We start from the raw sequence: 16,912 nt of genomic DNA on the forward strand, positions 1-16,912 counted from the left end.
AAAACTTTAGAGTGCACAAATGTTACAGGTAGACACCACCCCAGAGAATTTGTTATTCAGAAGGTTTGGAATGAGCCTCAGTAATCTGCCTTTTATATAAATGTTTCAATTAATTATTAAATTTGCATACAGTAGAATTCTCTTCCTTCAGTATACAAGTACTGAATATGTACTGTCTACCAGTCACTGTTCTAAACAATGAGGATGGAATGGGGAACCAAAACAAAAAAAGCCCCTGCTCTCGTGGAGCTTAAGTTCTAGTGGAGGCAACAGAAGAAAACATAAATAAATGAGATGATTTCAGGTAATGATAAGTGCTATGAAGAAAATAAAGCAGAAAAATGCAAAGGGGAGGAGAATGCTGGCAATTTAAATAAAGGTGTCAAAGAAATCTTTTCTAAGATGCTAACATTTGAGCTGAGACTTGATTGATGAAAAAAGCCCACGGTGCTAAGATCTTGGAGAACATTCCAGTCTGAGACCAGCAGATGTAAAGGCATGAGGGGGAAAAAAAAAAAAAAAGCATGCACCTATTCATTCATTCTTCCATAGAATAAATATTCATTGAATGCTTATGATATGCCAGGCACTGTCCTAGGTGCTTTGAGATTTGTCAATTAACATTATAGACAAAAGGAAAAACACAACACATAAAAATCCCTGCATTTATGGAGAGCTTTCACTCTAACACACTGAAAAACCTAAGAAAGCCTGAGTTGCTAGGACACAGGGCAAGAAATACAGTGGTTCAAGAAAACTTGGGGAAACAGGCAAGGGTCAGATCATATATTGCTTTGAAGGCTAGAGTATGGGAGTTGTTACTGTATTTTAAGTACAACTTAGAGGTTTTAAGCAAAGGTATGATACAGTGTTTTGTTTTGTTTTTAAAGATAACTCAGGCTGCTCTAGGAAGCTTATGTTGGCTGAGGGGATGAGAAATGGGAGACAAGGAGGATAGTAAGGGTCTGCTGCAATATGGTCTAAGCAAGAAATGATGGTGATCTTGACTAAAACAGGAGAAGTGTAAATGGGGGAAATGTATGGATACCAAATATATTTTTGAGGTAAAGCCAAAGAACTTGCAAATGAATAAGAGAATGGGTGAGAGTTGGCATTTCTAGTGATGAAAAGAGAGTGATCAAGACCAATGCATAGGGCTTCCCTGGTGGCGCAGTGGTTGAGAGTCCGCCTGCCGATGCAGGAGACACGGGTTCGTGCCCCGGTCCAGGAAGATCCCACATGCCGTGGAGCGGCTGGGCCCGTGAGCCATGGCCGCTGAGCCTGTGCGTCCGGAGCTTGTGCAAGACCGATGCATAAAGTTGAGACTCGAGTGACCTAGTAAATGTGGATGGCTTAACTGAGGAGAGATCTGGTTAGAAAATTAAGAGTTCTATTATAGTCATGTCAATTTTGAAATATCTTTTAGAAATACAGTTGGACATACTGCAGAAGCAGTCGGAATTCAAGGAGAGATCTGGGCGGCAATACAATTTTAGAATTCATCAGATTATACATTGTATTTCTTTTTTTTTCTTTTTATTGGAGCATAGTTGATTTACAATGTTGTGTTAGTTTCAGGTGTACAGCAAAGTGACTCAGTTATACATATACATATATCCACTCTTTTAGATTCAATTCCCATATACGTCATTACAGAATATTGAGTAGAGTTCCCTGTGCTATAACACTAGGTTCCTATTAGTTATCTATTTTATATATAGTAGTGTATATATAAATCTCCCAATCTCCCAATGTATCCCTCCCCCTATAAACTGTATTTCTTTTTTAAAAAATAAATTTATTTGTTTATTTATTTTTTGACTGTGTTGGGTCTTCGTTGCTGTGCATGGGCTTACTCTATTTGCAGCAAGCGGGGGCTACTCTTTGTTGCAGAGCACAGGCTCTAGGCACACAGCTGCAGTAGTTGGGGCATGTGCATTCAGTAGTTGTGGCTCGTGGGCTCTAGAGTGCAGCCTCAGTAGTTGTGACTCACGGGCTTAGTTGCTCCATGGCATGTGGGATCTTCCCGGACCAGGGCTCGAACCTGTGTCCCCTGCATTGGCAGGCATTAACCGCTGCACCACCAGGGAAGTCCCTGAATTGTATTTCAATACATAGTATTACATGAAGTCTAATTAGATGAGATCATCTAATGAGGATGAGATGAAGGAGAGAGTGTTTATAGAGAAGACAAGAGGGTCCAGGATTAAGCTCTTGGGAGCTGCTGAGTTTAGAGCTGAGAGACAGGAGAGGAACCAATCAAAGAGACCATGAAGGCCAGTAAAACAGGAGAACAGAGGAGGGTGGTGTCTGAGAAGCCAAGGGAAGAGAGTGCTTGAAGAAGGCTGCAGTCATCAGCTGCAGCTAATGATGCTGAGAGGTAAAGAAAGATAAAGGCAGATAACCTGTGGGCCTGGAAAGATGGAGGGGGAATTACCTGGTTATTTGTCAATAGCAGCTTCAGGGGAGGGTTAGGAAACTTAAGAATTGCCTGAAGAAAGAGTGAGAGGTGAAGAGTGATATCTGTTGCCAATAGTATAGCAGATAAGATAGGCCAATAAAAACAACTAAAATGCTGTACATGCTTTCCATAAAACACTTTTTTTTAATGCACCACAGAGCTGGCAACAGAGTGAGGACTCTACAAAGGTTAAAACCAAAGTCCGTGAGTAAAAAGGGAAAGCTCATCATTACAGAAGAAAACAAATGAATAAGAGAAAAAGGAATGCTGGAAAAAGAAGAGAGATCATTTGGCAGGAACCATAACAACTATTAAATTTTTTCAAGCAAGAATCATCAATGGGTGATAAACCTTAATGGATGAAAATTTGATGGTTTGATATCAACGTGGTCTTGAAATAGCTCTACAAAAGATACATATTAACTACAATGGAAAAAATAATAACTTTACAGTGGAGAAAGTTGGCAGATACCATCATTGTGATCAAAGTTACTATACTCAGGGCTAGGACCCCTGAGACCGAGTGCCTCTGTGTGTGATGCCCTGGGAAGGACACGACTTCTGCAATATGGCTACCAGAAGTTCTTAACTCAACTCTATGGGCAAACCCAAACTGAGGGATATTCTACAAAATAACTGGCCTATACTCACCTTTAAAATGTTAATGCCATGGGCTTTCCTGGCACCATATCTGGCAGCTGTGACTGTGACCTTATTTAGAAATAGGGCCTTTGCAGATATGATGAGTTAAGATGAGGTCACACTAGATGGATATGTTGGGCCCCAACCCAATGACTGGTATCCTTAGAAGAAGAGAAAATAGGGAATTCCCTGGTGGTCCAGTGGTTAGGACTCTGTGCCTTCACTGCTGAGGGCGTGGGTTCAATCCCTGGTCGGGGAACTACGATCCCGAAAGCCGCGTGGTGTGTGGCCAGGAAAAAAAAAAAGAAGAGAAAATAGAGATACAGACACACAGGGGAAGATATATGAAGACGGGGCAGAGAGGGTGCATCTACAAGCCAAGGAAAACCAAAGATTGCCAGCAACCACCAAGGGCTTGAAGAGAAGGATTCTTCCCTAGAAACTTCAGAGGGACCATTGCCCCGCCAACACCTTCATCTCAGACGTCTAGCCTCCAGAACTGTGAGAGAATGAATTTCTATTATTTTAAGCCAGCTAGTTTGTTGTACTTTGTTATGACAGCCACAGGAATCTAAGACAACATTATAAAGTAAGGAAGAAACTCTACGGGCGCAAGATCGTGTATGTGTAGGGCATCTCCATGTGGATGGCTGAGAGTATGAGCATTTATGAGATAGGAACAGTTTGAGGGGTTTTTTGTTTGTTTTTGCTGAGAAGGTTGGCTTTTTAAAATTTATCTTACTGAACTGTAGTTGATTTATAATGTCGTGTTGTACAGCAAAGTGATTCAGTTAGACGTATATATACATTCTTTAAAAAAATTTTTTTATCTTCTTAATTGAAGTATAGTTGACTTATAATATTGTGTTAGTTTCAGGTGTACAGCACAGTGATTCAGTTATATATATATATATATATATATATATATATATATATGTATAGTCCTTTTCAGATTCTTTTCCCTTATAGGTTATTACAAAATATTGAGGGACTTCCCTGGTGGCGCAGTGGTTGAGTCCGCCTGCCAGTGCAGGGGACACAGGTTCGTGCCCCGGTCCGGGAAGATCCCACATGCCACGGAGCCACTAAGCCCACGCGCCACAACTATTGAGCCTGTGCTCTAGAGCCTGCGAGGCACAACCACTGAGCCCGCATGCCACAACTACTGAAGCCTGCGCACCTAGAGCCTCTGCTCTGCAACAAGAGAAGCCACTGCAATGAGAAGCCCGCGCACCACAACGAAGAGCAACGCCCCCCTTACCGCTACTAGAGAAAGCCCGTGGGCAGCAAAGAAGACCTAATGCAGCCAAATATATATAGTATAGTTCCCTGTGCTATACAGTAGTTCCTTGTTGGTTGTATGTTTTTTAAGATGTAAAAGGAAAAAGCCAAGGAATTGAGCAGATAATTATATTAAAATATGATTTTTATATAAAATCGGACACACTTAATTATGGAGTGGAAAATACAAGCAGGTTTTTATCCCTGGCGGTCCAGTGGTTAGGACTCCACGTTTCTACTGCAGGGGGCCCAGGTTCGATCCCTGGTCGGAGAATTAAGATCTCCCAAGCCACGCGGTGCAGTCAAAAAAAAAAAAATCAGCTTTTTAAGAAAAATAGAAAAGATGGCTGCAGAAGGACTAGCTGTTATGGGTTATCTGCTTTTGTTTGTGTCCCAGACTCCCAGAGATCTTAAGTCACAAGAGTGGATATACCATCTTCAGTTCAAACAGCTAGAGCCACAGATGTTGGAGAAAGAACTGCAAAGGAGGTGATGTCCAGCGGAAGTTAATAAGCAGCGAGAAAAGCAGCAGGAAGGCCCTGAGTCAAACTGCATCTTTCTCCCTGAAATACAGTCAAGGAAAAAGAAAATGTATGAAATTGAAAAGTACTGCCTTAAAGAAAAAAAAAAAGGAAAAGAAAAGTACTTCCCATCAAACATTTTTCCTTCAAGAAAACATTTTTCTGAATATGGCTCAGTTTGAAAAATTTGGACCATAACTTAGATTTCAGTATGAGGGAATGTGTGTAACCAAGAACGATTATGAATATAATGAGTTTGCTATGGTTCCTCCTATGTGTAGCGATCTCATCTAGGGGTAATCATTGTGAGAAGAGTCTTCTCTCAGAAATATAACGTCAGCAGATACCTGAGAATTAATACTAAAGAGGAACTGTAGCATTTAAGGAATGTTGGAAAGCCTCTAGCCAAAGCAAATCTCCTTAAGCGTAAAAAAATTCATACTGGAGGAAAAACTCATGAATATAATGAGTGTGGAAAAGCCTTTAGCCTGAAGCAATGCCTCAGAGATCACGAGAAAATGCGTCCTGGAGACTGTGCATTCAAGCATGTGCTGACTGGACTCAAGTGTTCTTTCTCTCTCTCTCTCTTTCAAGTGTTCTCTCTTTTTTTAAAATAGATTTTATTTATTTATTTATTTATTGGCTGTGTAGCATCTTCCGTGGCTGTGCGCAGGCTTTCTCTAGTTGCCGAGGGCTTCTTATTGCAGTGGCTTCTCTTGTTGCGGAGCACAGGCTCCAGGCATGCAGACTTCAGTAGTTGTGGCACGCGGGCTTCAGTAGTTGTGGCGCACGGCCTTAGTTGCTCCGTAGCATGTGGGATCTTCCCAGACCAGGGCTGGAACCCGTATCCCCTGAATTGGCAGGGGGATGCTTAACCAGTGCGCCACCAGGAGAGTCCCTTAAGTGTTCTCTTGAATCTCATCCCTCACTCTACATTTCAGAATCCATACAAGGAGGAAATCATATAAAAGTTATAAAGGTGGAAAAGACTTCAGCTGTCATAGAAAAAGCCCACACGCATCATTATAAGGAGAAGGAAAGCTTGTACTCACATGTCATTTCTCATTAAAAATCAAAGAAGGCATGTTGGAGGGACGCTGTGCATCTAAAGAAAGAGGGCAACCCCCACTCCAATAGCAAATCACATCTCACAGAGCATGAGAATATCCATACTGGAAACAGCCTCCTGAGTGTAATCAATGTGGAAATGTCTTTACCTAGATGCAATGCCTCATTACGGATCAAAACATTCATACTGGAAAGAAACTCCCTGAATGTAATGAATGTGGAAAATCTGCAGACAAAAGGGAAAACCTCAGTATTCATTAAATCCATGCAAGAGAGAAATCTTAACAATGTAGTAGGTATGAGAAAAGTCATATTCAGAAGTCAAGCCTTATTAGATGCTAGCGAGGTCTTACTGGAGATAAACCCTATGCATGGGAGGAAGGTGAGAAAGTATTCAATGACAAGTGAAAATTCTCATTTGAGAGATGCCCTATAAATACAGTAAATATGCAAAAACCTTCACACAGAAACCATGCTTCATTAAATATTGCAACATTCGTATAGATGAGACACCCTATGAATGTAATAAGGGTGGGAAAGCCTGTGGAATCCCCCTGCTTATTGTATGTGAAGAACCCATCCAGGTAATAAACATGAATGTAAAATGTGTGGAGAAGCCTACTCTCTACGCATGAGAACCAATGTTGAATGGAATATCCATTAACAGGTGAATGGGTAAATGTATTGTGGTATATCTGCACGATGGAGTGCTACTCGGCATTAAAAAGAAATAAACTATTGGGCTTCCCTGGTGGCGCAGTGGTTAAGAATCCATCTGCCAATGCAGGGGACACGGGTTCGAGCCCTGGTCCGGGAAGATCCCACATACCACGGAGCAACTAAACCCGTGCGCCACAACTACTGAGCCTGTGCTCTAGAGCCCGTGAGCCACAACTACTGAGCCCACGTGCCACAACTACTGAAACCCGTGCGCCTAGAGCCCGTGCTCCGCAACAAGAGAAGCCACCGCAATGAGAAGCCCACGCACGGCAACGAAGAATAGCCCCCGCTCGCCTCAACTAGAGAAAGCCCGCGCACAGCGACCAAGACCCAACGCAACCAAAAATAAATAAATTTATATAAAAAAATAAACTATTGATACATATCATCATGTAAATTCATCTTAAAATAATTATGCTGAGTAAAATAAGCCAGACCAAAAAAAAAAAAAAGAGAGAGAGAGAGAGTACGTACTTCGTGATTCCATTTATATAAAATTCTAGACAAAGTCAAACTAACGTGTAGTGAGTGAGAGGAAGCAGATCTGATTTCCTGTGGGGTTGGGAGGAGGGAGAGGGATCACAAAGGTTCAGAAGGAAACTTTTGAAGATGAGTGTGTTCACTTTCTTGACTATGGTGATGGATTCATGGATGTGTACATTTTTCAAAGCTGATTAAGGTGCTCACTTTAGACATGTGCAGTTTAATGTCACTTATACCTCAGTAAGCCTGTTCGGATTGTTTTGGGGATTTCTGACAGTTATAGTAAGTCAAGAAATTTTTTTAACTAGTTATGAATTTGAAAAGGAGAATTTAATCTCCATTTGTTTATAATATGATTAGGATTTACCAAAGTCTCTTGGGTTTCTTGGGTAAACATAATATAAACAAAAAATACTAAAAGGGGCTTCCCTAGTGGTGCAGTGGTTGAGAGTCTGACTGTCAATGCAGGGGACACGGATTCGTGCCCTGGTCCGAGAAGATCCCACATGCTGCGGAGATGCTGGGCCCGTGAGCCACGGCTGCTGAGCCTGTGCGTCCGGAGCCTGTGCTCCGCAACGGGAGAGGACACAACAGTGAGAGGCCCACATACTGTTAAAAAAAAAAAAAAAAAAAAACTAAAAGACTTAAATATAACAATGAAACAATAAAAATCTTCTAAGACAATCTAATTCATTATATGTGCCATCTCTTCTAGAAACATTGGCAACCTTCTTCACCAAGACTGGAAACCAAGGAGCTGTAATGGGGGAAAACATCTATAATAGAGACAATAGGCATATTTTAGTTGCATGTAAATAAAAACTTTGGCTATATATACCACAAAGTCAATAAACAATATATTAAAATTTTTGCTATACAGAGCACAAAAAGTAATATCTTATAAATTTGTAAGAAAGGGCAAAAAACCCAAAAGCAAAATAGACAAGGTGTATTAAAATTTCAAGACAGACAAGCAAATCCAAATGTCCAAAACTATATAAAACATACTCAAACTTTAAGCACCAGGCAAATGGAAATTAATTATTAGATATTACTTTATTTTCTAAAATATTTATTTATTTATTTATTTGGCTGCGCTGGGTCTTAGTTGTGATGTGTGGGACCTTCGTTACGGCATGCATGCGGGATCTAGTTCCCTGGGTTAGGGTAATGTGGGGAGGGCGTGGGGGGGAGAAGGGGAGGAGAATGCCAAGCAAAAAAAGCAAAAATACCCAAAAAACAAACAAAAAACCCCCTACAACATTAGAAACATAAAATCCAGGATATCATAGCATGATATTTGTGGATTTATATATGTGTATAAAAATATATAAAGACATTAAAAACTAAAATACAAATTTAGCAAGTATTCAGTAGATAAAAGAGTATTCATTGTTAGTTTTCTAAAATATAATCAGAGAGAACTGCTCTTCTTAAATATCTGTTTTAACACACAATATCTGTATTAGTTTTCTAGGAGCAAATTACCATAAACTGGATGCCTTGAAACAATAGACATCTATTCTCTCACAGTTCTGGAGGCTAGAAGTTCAAAGACAAGGTACTGGCCAGGTCATGTTCATTCTGAAGGCTCTGGGGAAGAATCCTGCCTTGCCCTATCCCAGCTTCTGCTGGTGGCTGGCAATCCTTGGCATTCCTTGGCCTGTAGTGTCATCACTCCAATTTCTGCCTCTGCCATCACATGACTGTCTTCCCTCTGCCTCTATGTGTGTGTCTCCAAATCTCCTTCGCCTGAGAGGACAACAATCACTGGATTTAGGGCTCACCTTAACTTGATTACATCAACAAATAAGATCAATATTCACAGGTACCAAAAGTTAGGACTTTAACATATCTTTTCAGGGGACACAATTCAACCCACTATAGTATACTACTTATGATAATCAACTAAAACATTTCTATTAAAAGGAGAGAAAAACAATGCCACATTTATTGCAAGTATTTAACACTGCCCTGCAAGTTCAAACCACTGCAATAACACAGAAAACAAAAACGAGATAATTATTCGAAAGGAGGAAAAAAAGTCAGCATTATGTGCAGAAATCCAGAGCATATGTGTTGATATACAATTGGGTCTATAAGAGAGTTTGGAATGGTGACACCACACACAATAATTAAATACAAATTAATAGTTTTCCTTAACAGTAACAAGAATCATAGGAAGCACCATAGAAAAATATGTAAGTATGGAAAGCCTGCTACGCGCTTAGCTTTGTCCTTTAAGAAGTGAGAAGTGCGAGATGGCTCAGTTATTCAGCAAGATTTTCTGGATCCCAGGGCGAGGTTTCTGCTCCAGGCACGCCTGACCTGCTTTACCATGTTGCCTGTGCTGTGCTCCCTTTTGCCAAGGTTAATTTTGATCCTCTCTGCAGTCCTCCCTCACAACAGGAAATACAGCTGGACAATCTACAATTCTCCTTTCTCTGACTCCTCCTGTTTGGTTCCCAAGTAGCTTGTAGGTAGCAGCCCTGAAGCCCCCTCTGTGCTTTCACTTCTGGCTAAACCACTGGAGTTGCTGCCTTGCTGGTTGTTTATGAGAGAAGGTTACTTTCTAGGCAGAAGCCAAAGAGCTGTATTAAATGTAGACTGTTTTAAACAAAGCTGTGGTCTTTTGCCAACTTCTTCCTCCTGTTCATGATTTGGCTTCCCCTCTAGCTGAACGATCATGGGAGAAAATGACAGAAGGACATGACCGTGGATAGAAGAGAAAGACAACTGCAGATTCTGATGGGAAAAGTAGTATTGGGGAGCAAAATGAAAAAAGAAACAAACAAAAAAACCACCACCAACGACAAGTTCACTAGAGTAAGCTAAGAAGATGTGAATGACCAGTTTTCGAAAAGCGCCCAGAAAACATTGAAGAAAATACTTTCTAAGAATTTTCACAATGAAACATTCAGAGCAACCTTTTTGGTTTACTTAAAGCTTAATTAAAAAAAATAAATGCTGGGCAATTTCTATTTTGAGTTAAGCCCTTCTTTCTGTACCGCTTCAGCTGCTGTGCCTTTCATGTGGATGGCACCTTTTGATCTAAGTGAGATTGCAAGTATATTGGCCAACCAAACAGTTAACTGGGGTTAGTCTTCTGCTGATTGGGAGAAAGGAAATGGAAAATTTTTTAGAAAACAAAATCCTAAGCCAAATATAGCAAAGATTAAGATCCACAGAAGCATTGTTCTGAATATTGATGGGTAATCCATGAATAATCCTCAGAAATAGATATTGCTGATGCAAATCAGATAAAAAAACATTGGGGTGGATTTTTTCCAGCACATATGGCGACAAGAGTAGAGCAGCATTACTGTTACCAGGGCCATGAATGCATAATTTTAAAGACTGAGAGGCAGCAAAGTGAGTCCCATTGGTTAGAGAAATAATCCTCTGTAAGTGAGGGCAATGTTTCACTATTAAAAATAGGAGACTGTAAGAAATGAGGGGAAAACTCCATTGTTTTTAATGCCAACCATGATGTGTGGATTTTAAGTTGTTTAAGCTTTTTGCTCCTTCTCAGTAAGTATTAACGAGAGACGGGTCCTGCATAGATTTAAATTTAAGTAAGACCTTTCCTGCTCCTTCCCAGTGTCTTTTATTTACTCTATTCCTGTGGTCACGGAATGTAAATATTCTCTTAACTTCTCTTTCTTATCGTGTTAAAATAACCACCCGAGAGCTCGAGAATTAAGCAGGATTCTTTCCCCTCAAGGCTGCTTTCAAATTCTACGCTGGCATCAAATTTCTTTTCATTTCGGTCCAGACAAAATCAAATTTTTTTTACGTTTAAAATTTTTTATTTCCTCACCAAGAAGAAACATGAATCATTAATACCTACAAATGCAGTCACTGCCGGTGACTAGGTTTCTAGAAAAAATACTTTTTCATTTTGTTTGTTTGTTCACACAAAAGTCACACACATGGAAGCATCTCAGCTATTCAGATTGTGTTCATGCCCTAGTTAATCAGCCCACTCAACAGGTCAGTTGTTGGAAAGTGTTCCTCCAGGTTAGAAAAGGAAAATAAGACCCTGGCTTTTAGCCTTGAGACTATGAATCCCTCTAAAAACTTTTAGGCAAAGTACCATGTTCAACTTCTTATGTGCATTTCTTCTGAGGGGAGATTCATAGAAAATGGGCTGCACAGAGGAGATATGGATGGGGGATGACCATTGGGAGACAGATTGCAATAGTCCAGGTGAGATAAGATGAAAGTCTGATGTTACAAGACATCCTGCTAAGCCCTGCAGGGAACAGAAGCTGAGCAAGACACGGCCCCTGCCTCGAAGGATGAATGAAGAAAAATGCCGAACTCCATGCTCATTTACCCCAACATGAGGCTCCTGGAGCCAGTGATGTAGAAAGCTATGAATAAGAGAAGATGGACTTTTATTCAAATCCTGCTGAAGGTAGAGATTATAGAAAGCAATAATTCTTGCTTGATCTGTTCAGTTGGACTATGTTGTCTCCCTTGTCTTTAGGTAATCAATTTCTACACCCTGCTGTTTGTGTTTTGACTGACCATACAAAACAAGGTAACGGGAACAATGCAGTCATCTGGTTGCCTGGACGTGTTATCGGATGTGATTTCAGTAACTAACTACTTGCTGACTCAGAGACAAGAGGAAAGCAAAAATCTCTCCCGGTTCTGTGGACAGCCAAGTGATTACAAGACTGTCAAAGTTCACAGGGATGGGCACCCAGCTTGCTCATTTGCTGTGTCATCCGTTAAGCAGGACCGAAGTTCCATTCTAAATGGAAAGAAATACGTGAGTCATGTAAATCATTTTCAGGGCTAGGTGTCCAGGACCAGGTGGCAGAAAAACCAGACACCTTTCCTGCCCCGAGGCCCCATTACTCACCTGATGTCTCCAGTGGCTCCATAGAGGGAGCCAAGAGCAAAGCTACTGCAGCACCTCCCCCATCTCTACTGCAGAAAACAGACACCCAGCACAGAGCCTAGTCCCACAGTAGAAAAAGGATGGGATGTGGAATCAGATATGGCTGAATGCTGGCTTTGTCAAGGCTGTGTGACTTCCTGCAAGTCAGTTAAGCTCTTTCAGCCTCAGATTTCCCACCTATAAAAGAGTGCTTACGATATGACCACACATATCTCTGCAAAATAATATATTTACAACACCTGGCACTCTCATACTTTGTTGGGAGGAATGTAAAATGGTGCCGCCTCTTTGGAAAACAGTTTGGCAGTTTCTTAAAAAGTTAAACCTCAATTTACCATACAGCCCAGCGATTCTACTCCTAGGCATCTACCCAAGAGAAATGAAAACATATGTCCACACAAAGACTGATGTGTGAATGCTCATAGCAGCATTATTCATGAGTGAACCACAAAAACATTATACTAAGTGAAAGAAGCCAGATGAAAAAGATCACATATATTATGAGCCCATTTACATGAGGAAAGGCAAACCCAGAAAAGACAAATCTACAGAGACTTCCAGCAGGTTAGAGTTGCCTAGAACTGGGGGAGCGGGGAGGGGAAGAGACTGCAAATGGGAAGGAGGGATCTTTCTGGGGTGATGGAAATGCTCTGAAATTGGATTGTGGTGATGGATGCACAACTCTGTAAATTTACTAAAAGTCACTGAACACACACTAAAAAATGGTGGAATTTTATGATATCTAACTATCTGATATCTAAATCAGACCTCAATAAAGCTGTTTTTAGAAACCCACCAGACATGTAGTAGATACTCAATACTATAGCAAATCACTAACATTTAATAAGCATTTACTGGTAAGCAACTTTAAACACATTACGTGCTGTAGCTCAATTTAACTCATTTGTTTCTAAGGCGTATTTCTTAGCTTCAGTCTTTCAAATACCACTTTCATTATTTTTTCCATATTCACTTACCATCAACACCAATTATCAACCAAATATTGTTCTTTAAACAGAATTACTTACATAAAATTTAGATAAATTCATTTAAAAATAAAACACTATATCCCTATGGTAAATGCAAAATCAGTATCATGTGTCATAAATAAAAGGTACTGTGAAAATAAACACAAGGAAAGCCAAATGATCTTAGTTTGTAGACACATGTTGTTACCTAAGGAAGGTTTGCTCTCTCTGCTTGAAAAAGGAGACTGAAAAGGTTAGCCAGGTGATTTATACCAGCACAAACGGAGAATTTCGCTCTGATGTAATCAGAACCCGAGACTGGGATCCCAGGCTGAGAACAAAGAAGGTTTTCTTGTGTCCCCACCGTCAATAGAGTTGAAAACAATCGAGGCCAGATACCTTCTTAGGTTATCAGAGGCGGAGGCGGCTGAGCCTCAAAAAGAGCAGATGCCTGGATAGAGGGGCAGGGAGGGGTTGAGGACCTTCAGTCCTGACTCCTGACTTGGTCAGGAATTCTGCCTCCCCTGAGGCAGGAAGGGGCCTGAGAGAATCACTCTCAGGGACCACAGAATAGTAAGGAAGGAGGCGGCGTCCATCCCCTGGAGGTCGGAACCCGTCTTGACCTGGAGCTGCGACCCCAGCAAGGAGTGTGGAGACAGAGGCTTTAGAGGAGCCTTGGTGCTGCCCTCCCAAGCCCCACGCCCACAGAGTGGAAAGGACAGGAATGGGAGCTGGGGGACAGTTGAGGTGGTCAAGCCAGAACGACCCTCCGATGCCGGGGAACTACGCAGGGCCTACTGAAGAATGCGTCCTCACGCTAATGGGAGAATCAGAATTGAAGACGCCCAGAACAAGGGGACCTCAACAGCCAAGAGTGTCAGCCAGAGAGGCAAGTGAGCCAAAGAGGATCCGACATCGTTTAGGGAGGAGATATTTCTCCCTCTTCCTTCTTTCCCAAAATCATGGGAGAAAGCGATTCCACTGAGCATGGCAGAAGGGAAAAAAGAAAACATTTCAGGTTTGTACCTCACCTGATTCAGATTGTTCAATAAACGGGGTAGAGAAGGATTAAAACAACTTAAAAAGATCCCACTTTCACACTCTGCCATCCAACTGCTGCCTAGACTGTGACATCTAAAATCATCTCTGGTTCCTCCTACAGTTTAGAAAACACTGCTCAAGGGAAGGTGAAGAGATGCCTTCAGTCCCACCTGCAATCCAACTGGGATGCTGAAAACGTGATAGAATGATACCTGAACAGCTTCTCCACCCAATCTTTATCAACCTTGGTCTGTCTTTTCCAAGCTATGGAGTCCATAAAATTTAGTAACATTACATCCTTGACCAAAGTGACTGTTTTTCTCTCAATTTCCCCCTCTCTTTCTATTTCTCTCACTTGTTCTATTTTCCTTCCCTCTTACTGACTTCCAATTCTTGAGTTTCCTTGGTCAGCAAGGGAGAATTATTCTCCACTGGTGGGTCTTATGGTCAAATCAGAACCAGGACACCATGGGAGGCAAAATGTTGGGGAACAAAAACTCCTGCCTGCAATGGCCAGGGTTTGAGTTCAGGTTCTGCTGTATTGTCTATACTAGTTCACATTCTGAGCATCAGTGCACAAGGGTTTTCTTTTCCCCACATCCTTACTAACAGTTGTTATTTCTTGTGTTTTTGATGACTGCCATTCTGACAGGTGTGAGGCTGTATCTCATTGTGTTTTTTGTTTGCATTTCCCTGTTAAGTGGTATTGAGCATCTTTTCATGTACCTGTTGGCCATTTGTATGTCTTCTTTGGAAAACAATGTGAGTTTTTTTAAAAGTAAAGTAGTGCTATGTGTTGTTCATGAATATATACATATGAAGAGAAAGAACTTCAAATGTGTGGGAAAACACATTAAACTCATGCTAATGGGGAGAAAGGGGCCATGAGACTGGGGAAGGGTACCCAAGGGCTGAAAGAAATAGTCAAGGCAAAAATAACAAATTAGGAACAACTGTTCAATCTGGGTGGTAGGCACATGAATGTTTACTATACCGTATTACTCTCTGTGTTTTTGTCTTTTGAAAAAAATTTTTTCTTAAAAAATGTTTCTGCTCAGGGTTGAAAATCTGGAGAAAACAGAAAAGGGTAAACCCAATAACAATAATAAAAACCCAACATTCATGGGTATATGTACCTCCCATCTTTTTTATTCATTTATGCATACAAATGCACTTAAACGCAATTGGATCGTTCTGTTTTGTGGTACCTAAGTTGCCTGCTGGCAGCTGGGTTGGATGGCCTAGGTGTCAAAGAGCAGGCCTTATGAAAATGAAACATTCCCTCCACCCTTTAATTATTGAAGCTTCAAACACCCGCCTGGTGTTTGTTTTTCATTTATATTTCACTGTGTTACATAATGCCAAATTCATCTGCCAATTCACTCCATTCAGTTTTTTTTTAAAAGTAAAATAGTTTTTTGGTGTTGTATAGATACCAAATGTTCCGGTGATCAGCTAAAGTTCTTTTTTATCTACTTGGTTTAGAATTGTTTATGTGTCTTCCTCCTACCCCAGTAATATCAGTAGATGAGGGTATGTTTTTTTCTCTTCACCCTTTCACCTTTCAACCACCTACTTCTTTGAGTTTGAACCAAACTCAGGAGTTGGTTAAGGTTTGAATACTCAACCAGTCAGGAAATCTGGATTTGGTCTCTAATAGCTAAAAAAGTCACCTGAAAGTCTAAAACTGCACTGTCCAGTATAAGTAGCCACTAGGCATGTGTGGCTCTTTAAGTTTAAATCTATTAAAGCTGAATAAAATTTAAAATTTAGTTCCTTCATTATAGGAGGCACATGTCCGAGTGCTCAGTAGTCACATGTGGCTGGTGGCTTCCATGCTGGACAGCCCAGTTCTAGAACATGTCCGTACCTCAGAAAGAACTGTTGGACAGTGCTGGTCTAGATCACGTGCCAGCAATTATGTCATTTCCTGCACTTTCCAAATTCCCCATCTTCATCTTGCTAACTTTGAAAAGCTTCTGCAGGTGTAACTCTGGATGAGGAAACTGTGGGTAAGACATGAATGATGAAGTCAAAACCAGCTAATTAGAGTCCTCTTCACTCTTCCCTAGGGACCACTATTTCTCATAAGCTACTCGGCCTTCTGTCTTGGCCTCCATCTTTGAGTTGTAAGATTTTCAGATAAAGATCTTACCAAGAGACAGAGGTAGATCCACGCACCCAAGGCTCCTTATTATGTTTATTTATGAAAGAAAGTTTGAGGATTTGGGCTTCCCTGGTGGCGCAGTGGTTGAGAGTCCGCCTGCCGATGCAGGGGACACGGGTTCGTGCCCCGGTCCGGGAAGATTCCACATCCCGCGGAGCGGCTGGGCCCGTGAGCCATGGCCTCTGAGCCTGTGCGTCCGGAGCTTGTGCTCCGCAACGGGAGAGGCCACAGCAGTGAGAGGCCCGCGAACCCAAAAAAAAAAAGTTGCTCTCAGAAAGTTTGAGGTTCTGAGGCAAATGTAATCGGTAATCCAGTTTTGTCCTTAGACAAACTTCTAGTCACTGCTTCCTTCTTGGAAGGTAGACTAACCATCAATTAATAAAGTGTGGAGAGCAGGAAACTGGCTAATTTTCATCCAGTGACTCCATAGGTCAATAAGTGGTCACAGCTCAGAACGGCTCTTATTTCTGTAGAGGACGTGCTCTACGGACAAGTAGGTGACAAGATAAAGTAGCACCTGTAAATCTCTGAACCGAGGAAAAATAGTTAGCAAATGAAATTTCTCGTGAATACACCTTTCCTAAACTTATGAGGCGATTTTTTCTTCAAATTCTCTCCATTGTTTCTGTGTACCTAGTGCACCGTGAT

This window comes from Mesoplodon densirostris, chromosome 7, assembly GCF_025265405.1.
Source record: "Mesoplodon densirostris isolate mMesDen1 chromosome 7, mMesDen1 primary haplotype, whole genome shotgun sequence".
In the NCBI taxonomy this organism is placed as follows: Eukaryota; Metazoa; Chordata; class Mammalia; order Artiodactyla; family Ziphiidae; genus Mesoplodon; species Mesoplodon densirostris.